Below are 8,026 nucleotides of genomic sequence, written 5' to 3'. Positions count from 1 at the left end.
TGCAGGGTGGAGGTGGCCGGGGCGCGTGCCGGCGCGCTGCGGCCACGCGCTCGTCCTCCTGGCAAGGAGGAAGACGACAGGGGAAGGGGCCAAGTGGGCTGCACAGTGCTGGGCCGGCTGGAGCGCCAGGTAAGTTGGCCCAGGTAACTCTCTCTCTCTCTCCGTTTTCTAATTTGTTTTTGTTTTCTAATTATTTGCCTCTGTTTTGAGCTTAGGAAAAATACCAAGGCATTTCCTAAAATCCTGAAAATATTCATGGACACTTGCTGAATTATTTCAGTGGCCCAAAAATAGTTCCAACATTATTTGAACATTTAAATTATTTATAGAATTTAAATGCCCAAAGTCAAATACAATAAGATTTTAGCCTCTAGGGTTTAGCCTCTCTGATCTCATGGTAGATCAACTCTTGTACTACCCATATCATCAATATTAATCAAGCAGGAGTAGGGTTTTACCTCCATCAAGAGGGCCCGAACCTGGGTAAAAACATCGTGTCCCTTGTCTCCTGTTACCATCCGCCTAGACGCACAGTTCGGGACCCCCTACCCGAGATCCGCCGGTTTTGACACCGACAGTGACCAGTCGGCTCGCGAGCCGTCCAATCCTTTTCCGGCGTAGCCATTCGATTCGGTCAAAGCGCATCTACCTATTGTCCCTCTCCTCGTTGCAAGCTGCATTGTAGCATCGGCGGCGAGCTGCGTTGCAACATCGGTGCCTCCGACCTCCCTTATGTGTTGCGTTGCAGTACCGGCTGCGAGCTGCCCGCCTCCCTTGCGTGTTCTGTTGCAGCGCGAGCAGCGATTTGCATTGCAGCACCGGCGTCGAGTTGTGGGCGCCGCCGCAACTGCGCCTCCCTGCTGCATCGAGATGTGGCCCCAACCGCGGTCTCCCTTTTCCTGCTGTGTTGCAGCACCGACGGTGCACGGTGGCAACCACCGTTCCTTCAGATCGTAGCAGCGGTGGTCGGTGTCGCCATGGAGTTCTCTCCTCTCCCAGCGCAACGAAGGAGAGTGCGGAGGGGGAAAAGAGAGGAAGGAGGAAGAATGTGTGGAGGCGGAAGGAATAGGACTGAGCCGCTGGAAGGGGGAAGCGGTGGGTGGGCCCACAGGGTACCTGTCGCCCAGACGATGTGGCTTACAACGAGCAGAGATCAGTCGGCTGGGAATAAATGTTTCACAGGAAAAAGTCCACTGGTCCTAATGCATCGTGATATGTGGGTTGTTAAGCGGCTATTTTCGCTACGTGGTTTGTTGGGAAGGTGCAAGTCTTTATGGGCGATATGTCTCGCTTGAGTAAGGGCGTTGCTATGTTGCGAGAGCTATATCTCGCATTAACCGAAAAGGTCGCTTCTCTCGTGAAGATGTCTACGGTAATGGCCGGCCCATCCGTGTTGTTAGAATAAATAAAGTAGAGAGAAAAAAATTGGGTGTGGGGTACGAACCTTAGATCTGCTTGTTCTTCGTGGCGCTGGTAGCCACAAAGATGTGATGGACTTTGTGGTTGTAGATATGAAGGGCGTGAAGTATTTGAAGGAAAAATGACGGGTTTCTGCCGGCTTTCATGTATTTTTTGTTATTATTTTTTTCTTGTTTTCCACCAGGTTATCTTCGGTACTTTCTGTTTTTACTTCTTTTTTTTCTTTGATTTACTATGGTTTTTTTTGTATTGTTTCTTTCTTTCTCGCTTTTCATTTTTCTCTCTTGTGTCTACGATGTTTTCCAATACTCAGTTTTGTTATATGTCCAATATATTTATCTAATACACATTTAACATTTTTTGAATACTGGCTTAATATTTTTTTATACCTGGTCGACATTTTTCCTGTACATATTTTTCTTATCATTATGCAAATACTAGAATAAGATTTTCTGAATACAAGATCACATTTTTTTATACATATTTAACATTTTGCTTTTTAAATGGTTTATTAAAAAATTCAAATATGCGTTAAGTTTTCTAATACATGGTCAAAACAAATTCTATACAGACCTAACATTCTTCAATACAAGTTTAACATATTTCGAACACAAGGCCAACATTTATTGCATACACATTTCACATTTTTAAAATACAAGTTCAACATTTTTTTAATACTTGGTCAACAATTTTTCTATACACATTTAGCATTTTTCAAATACAAGTTCAACATTTTTTGAACACATGGTCAACTTTTTTTCTATACATATTTTAAGATTTTACAAATCCTTGATTAAAAAAATTGGAATATTTGTTTACCATTTTTTCAAGATTGATTTACATTTATTTTTAAATAATCAACTTTTACACACATTGCAAATATTTTGTATACATTTTTTGTATACATGCTCAACATTTTTTCTATACACATTTTAACATTTTTTAAATGCATGCTTAACAATTTGTAGAGTATATTTTTGTTAAATATATGTTTATAATTTTAGGAAGTGTAAATAATAGAAAACAAAATATAAAAAATGGAAACAAAAAATGTGTAAAAACAGAAGAAGAAATCGAGAATTTGCCCTCAAGTGCACCTGCGCCGGCCCATATGAAGCTGCCCTGATGCGAGGATTCCCTGTGTCTCGCTTCAGCGAGATGTAGTGGCGTCCGGCGGTTCCTATTTGACGCTCGTGAGCGTCGAAAGGGCGTCGCTTCGCTGAAGGGCGACCTCCCACGCCCCACTTTGGGTTGGTCCACAGTCGCTTCGTGTTTCCTCTATTGTTCTGCTATTTTTTCTGTGTATGTGTCTGTTTTTTTTTTGTTTCTCCCTTTTTTCTCTTTATTTTGTAGTTCTTTCATATTATTTATTTTTCCTTCTGTTTTTTCTTTCTTTTAATGTGTGTCTCGTTCATATCATAAAAATCAAAGTACAAGTCTGCACTTGACACCAACTTCCGTCACCTACCTCCGGCACATTCACATCAACCTCCGAAGAAAAGAATGACGGATCACCTCCTCCTCGCGACGCGGCTCCATCGCTGATATGCAGCTTTGCAGACGTTTAAGGTGGCTCATCAAAAGTGAAGCCCTTGTCGTTGAACGAAACAGACCGAGGCTACACCCCAGACACGCTGTCAAACTCCAGATCTGGCACCCCAGCACGACTAAGACACCGAAGGAGGAAAGCATACCAGCAATCCACGAACCACGGGCCCTACACACGTTCCATCTTCCAGATGTCGTCGATGCAGACCACAATCTGCATCCGCTCCTGCACTACCTCTCAAGATCCCCGCAAAGCTAGAGCAAACGCCGGTGCAACGGTGGAGTCCGAGGACGCAGGTCCACCACGAGGATGCCGCTACCACCACGTCATCCTTACTTCAATAAGACTAGTTTCCAAATCCATCGCCAAGCATAGGACCGATGGCCTTGTCAGGAAAGGTTCCGAAGAAACGTTATTCAGCGCCGTCATCGTCGTGCTGAAGCCAAGACGATGGACAACCTAAAAACCTAGACTACGAGGGAGAAAAGGCGATCCACGCGCGTGGATCTGGTGACCCCCCTCACCACCGACGACCGAGGTTGCCGGCGGAGGGGAGCCATCGGAGGACGACGCTGGAAGATTGGCCTCTGCTGACGGCGGCTAGGGTTCCAGCCATCAGGGATGAGAGGAAAATTGTGGCTGAACTGTTTCTTTTTTCCTATATTTATAAGAAGTTCATTGCATTTTACAAAAATATTTAGCTTATAAGAGTACTAAGGAAATGTTCAAGGTATATTTACAAAATTTCACTCATTTATAGAAATGTTCATCGTATAATAGAAATTGCCCACTAATATAAATGTTGACTATGTTTTCCAAACAAATCAGTGTATGTCACACGAATGTTCAATGTGTATTCGGAACTTGTTCAACGTATATCACAAAAATGTTCAATGCACATTTTCAAAGATTGTTCAATGCATATATTCATATTTGTTTTCAAAACAATTTATCATATAAATTGTTCATCGTATAATAAGAAAGTGTTCAACGTATATTTATGAAATGTTCAATTGATATTAAAAATGATTAATGTGGAGTACTATTTTAAAAAAAATCCCGAATAACTTCCATACTTAAATACTCGCCCCGTGAATCTATTACCAGAAGTCGTCGGCTTGATTGGTTAGCGCTACTCGTTCATGAGATCTAGCTCATCAGTTCGATTCGCCATCTCGCACATTAGTTTAGCCATGTTTTTACGTGTGACAACTCGTTACTCCAAATGGGCCGGCCCAGACTCCCCAGCCTAACCGAGCCAGTAGCTTTGACTCCCATTCGTGGGCCGGCCCAGTACACGGCCGTCACGCCTGCTTTTTTGTTTTCTTTCGCTTATGTTTTCTGTTTTTATATTTGTCTCCTTTGTGTTTTTTTATCTTCTTATTTTCCATTTAGTCTTGCAAAGTGGTTATCACACATTTCAATGATGTTAATCATGTACTCCCTCCGTTCCTAAATATAAGTCTTTATAGATATTTCACTATAGACCACATACGGATGTATATAGATGCATTTTTGAATATAGTTCATTCATTTTACTCCATATGTGGTCCTTAGTGGAATGTCTCCAAAGACTTATATTTAGGAACAGAGGGAGTATTTCAGAAATGTTAATTGTGTATAAAAATATGTTCCTGGTGTACACAAAAAAATATTCAATCATATGAGTAACTTAGTCATCAAAACATGTAATTGAAAAAATGTTAATCATGTATTTTCAAACTTTTAAATGTGTAAGAAAAATATATTTCAGGTGTATATGAAAAAGGTACAATGTTTATGAGAAATATAGTCAGGAATATATGCTCTTGGGAATGTTAATAATTTATTAAAAAGTATTTCAGATGTATAAAAGAAGTACAATATGTATGCAAAAAATAGGCATCAAAACATATATTTCAAAGAAAATGTTAATCATGTATTTGAAAATGATAAATATGAATAAAAATATGTGCTTGGCGTACTCGAAAAAGGTACAACATGTGTATAAAAATTAAACATCAAAACATATAATAAAGACAAAATGATAAACAACTATTTTGGAAAATGTTCATCATGTCAGAAAAATGTCCCTGATGTATACAAAAGATGTACATACGTAATGCTTGAGAAAAGTAGGCAGCCTAATGGAGCCAGTAGCTTTGACTCCCATTCGTCGGCCAGCCCAGTACACGGCCGTCACGCCTGCTTTTTTGTTTTCTTTCGCTTATGTTTTCTGTTTTTATATTTGTCTCCTTTGTGTTTTTTTATCGTCTTATTTTCCATTTAGTCTTGCAAAGTGGTTATCCCACATTTCAGTGATGTTAATCATGTACTCCCTCCGTTCCTAAATATAAGTCTTTGTAGAGATTTCACTATGGACCACATACGGATGTATATAGATGCATTTTAGAGTATAGTCCATTCATTTTACTCCGTATGTGGTCCTTACTGGAATGTCTCCAAAGACTTATATTTAGAAACGGAGGGAGTATTTCAGAAATGTTAATTGTGTATAAAAATATGTTCCTGGTGTACACAAAAAATATTCAATCATATGACTAACTTAGTCATCAAAACATGTAATTGAGAAAATGTTAATCATGTATTTTCAAAATTTTAAATGTGTAAGAAAAATATATTTCAGGTGTATATGAAAAAGGTGCATTGTTTATGAGAAATATAATCAGGAATATATGCTCTTGGGAATGTTAATAATTTATTAAAAAGTATTTCAGATGTATAAAAGAAGTACAATATGTATGAAAAAATAGGCTTCAAAACATATATTTCAACAAAAATGTTAAGCATGTATTTGAAAATGATAAATATGAATAAAAATATGTGCTTGACGTACTCGAAAAAGGTACAACGTGTGTATAAGAATTAAACATCAAAACATATAATAAAGACAAAATGATAAACAACTATTTTGGAAAATGTTCATCATGTCAGAAAAATGTCCCTGATGTATACAAAAGATGTACATACGTAATGCTTGAGAAAAGTAGGCACTTGTTGAAAGAAAGAAAACAGAAAAATAATGCTGTTTTAGAAAACATAAAAAATAAAGAAAAATTAAACACTAATATTTGGAAAAATATCAAAAAATAATAATGAAACCAAATAAAAATGTAGAATGAAAAAGGAAAACCATGAAAAAATGGGGCTACAAAAGACTGGTAAACCTGTTACAAAAACAACAGCAGAAAACCTACGAAACTTTGTTGGACCGGCCCAAAATTTTCTGCCCATAAGCAATTCCTGTAGGAATCAGTACGCGCAAGAAAATATCTTTTTTTTAGGGTAAAGTGAAGTTTTATTGATCGGAAGCCACAAAATGTGAAATAGAATCTTGATCATGGGGTTGACCCAACAAGAAATGCATGAGAAATAGCTGTCGCGATAGAGTAGCACGTCTAACCTCAAGCAGCCGCTGACGATAGGCCTCCAGGCTCCAGCGCACCATTTTTATCTGTTTTTTCTTTTTTGTTTTGTTTTTTAGTTAGGTTACATTTCGAAATATTCTAAATACATCAAATATGAAATTCACTTTACATACAAATTCGAAAACTAAAGTAAGATGTTTATCTTGTATTTCAAAATGAGAAACGAATATCTCAAATATGTTCCTGATCTATACAAAAAAAGTACAATGTGTATGGAAAAAGTAGACATAAAAATACATAAATTTTCTAAATTATTAATCATGTATTTGAAAAATGTTAAAACATGCGCAGATGTATATATAAAATGTCGAATATGTATGGGAAGAAGTTGACATCTAAGTATATGTTTGAAAACATGTTAGTCATGTATTTGAAAATATGATCAGCGTGTACACAAAACTTGTTTATGCAATGTAAAAATGTTCTTGTAGGCCAAACAAATGGTTATTGCCATAAAAAAGTTTTATATGTACTACAAAAATCCTTTTAAATAAAATTACAAAATAAAATGTTAGCCATGTATACAAAAATGTTTTTGATGTATACAGATAGTGTACAACGTGTATGAAAAAAAAGCACAGATAAAAATAGTGTTAATTACATATTTAAATGTATTAAACATGTGTAGAAAAATGTTCATGATGTATATGAAATAATACAACGTGGATGAAAAAATAAGACATAAAAACAGATATTTAAAAAAATATTAATCATGCATCTGGAAAATGTTAATCATGTCTAAAAATAACGTTTGAAATGTGTACAAAAAATGTACAATACGTGTGTAAAATAGGCATAAAAACAAATATGAACGATAAAATATTAATCATGTGTTTTAATAAGTTAATAACGTGTAAGAATTGTTACTTGTGTATACAGAAAATGTGAAAACCATACAAAAAACGTAGGTATCAAAATAATATATTTGACCAAAATATTAATCAAATGGCATACTTAAAAAATGTTAGCATGTATATAAAAATGTTTCATAGGTATATAAAAATGTTAAATTTCTATAAAAATATATTTCTTCTATAGGAAAAGTGAAAGGATTAAACGATGAGAACCGAGAAAAAACAAAGGAAACCGTAGCAAAATGAAGAAAATAATATATAAAGAGCCGAAGAAAACCAATGCAAAGAGTGGATACAGTAAGACAGACAATAAAACAGACAATAAGGAAGAAAACCAATGAAAACAGAAAAAAAAACGAAAGTCGAAGAAAAACAAAGAAGAAAACCGGGGGAAAATACGATGCAAAAGAATGAAAACAGCGAAAACAAACAAACAGAAAAACAAAGAAAACCAATGAATACCGAGAAACAAGCAAACAAACAAATAAAAAGGGAGAAAAAAGAAAGAAAACCCAATAAAAATTGAAGAAAACAGTAAACAAAATAACAGAAAAGAAAAAGTTCGATAAAAAAACCCGAACCAGTCCTACAAATAATAAGACAGAAGGATGAAACCGAACGTGATTTACACGAAGCAAGCGGGTGAGCATCATCTCCCGAGCGTTATTTTTAAAATTATTAGGATTTGGCAAATTATTATTTTCAATATTTCTTAAAGAAAATTCCATAGACCCATATGACTCATTCATGCATGACAAGAGGCATGTAATTTAGTA

The sequence above is a fragment of the Triticum dicoccoides genome, chromosome 1B (genome assembly GCF_002162155.2).
Source record: "Triticum dicoccoides isolate Atlit2015 ecotype Zavitan chromosome 1B, WEW_v2.0, whole genome shotgun sequence".
NCBI classification, from domain to species: domain Eukaryota; kingdom Viridiplantae; phylum Streptophyta; class Magnoliopsida; order Poales; family Poaceae; genus Triticum; species Triticum dicoccoides.
This window is presented reverse-complemented; position numbering follows the sequence as displayed.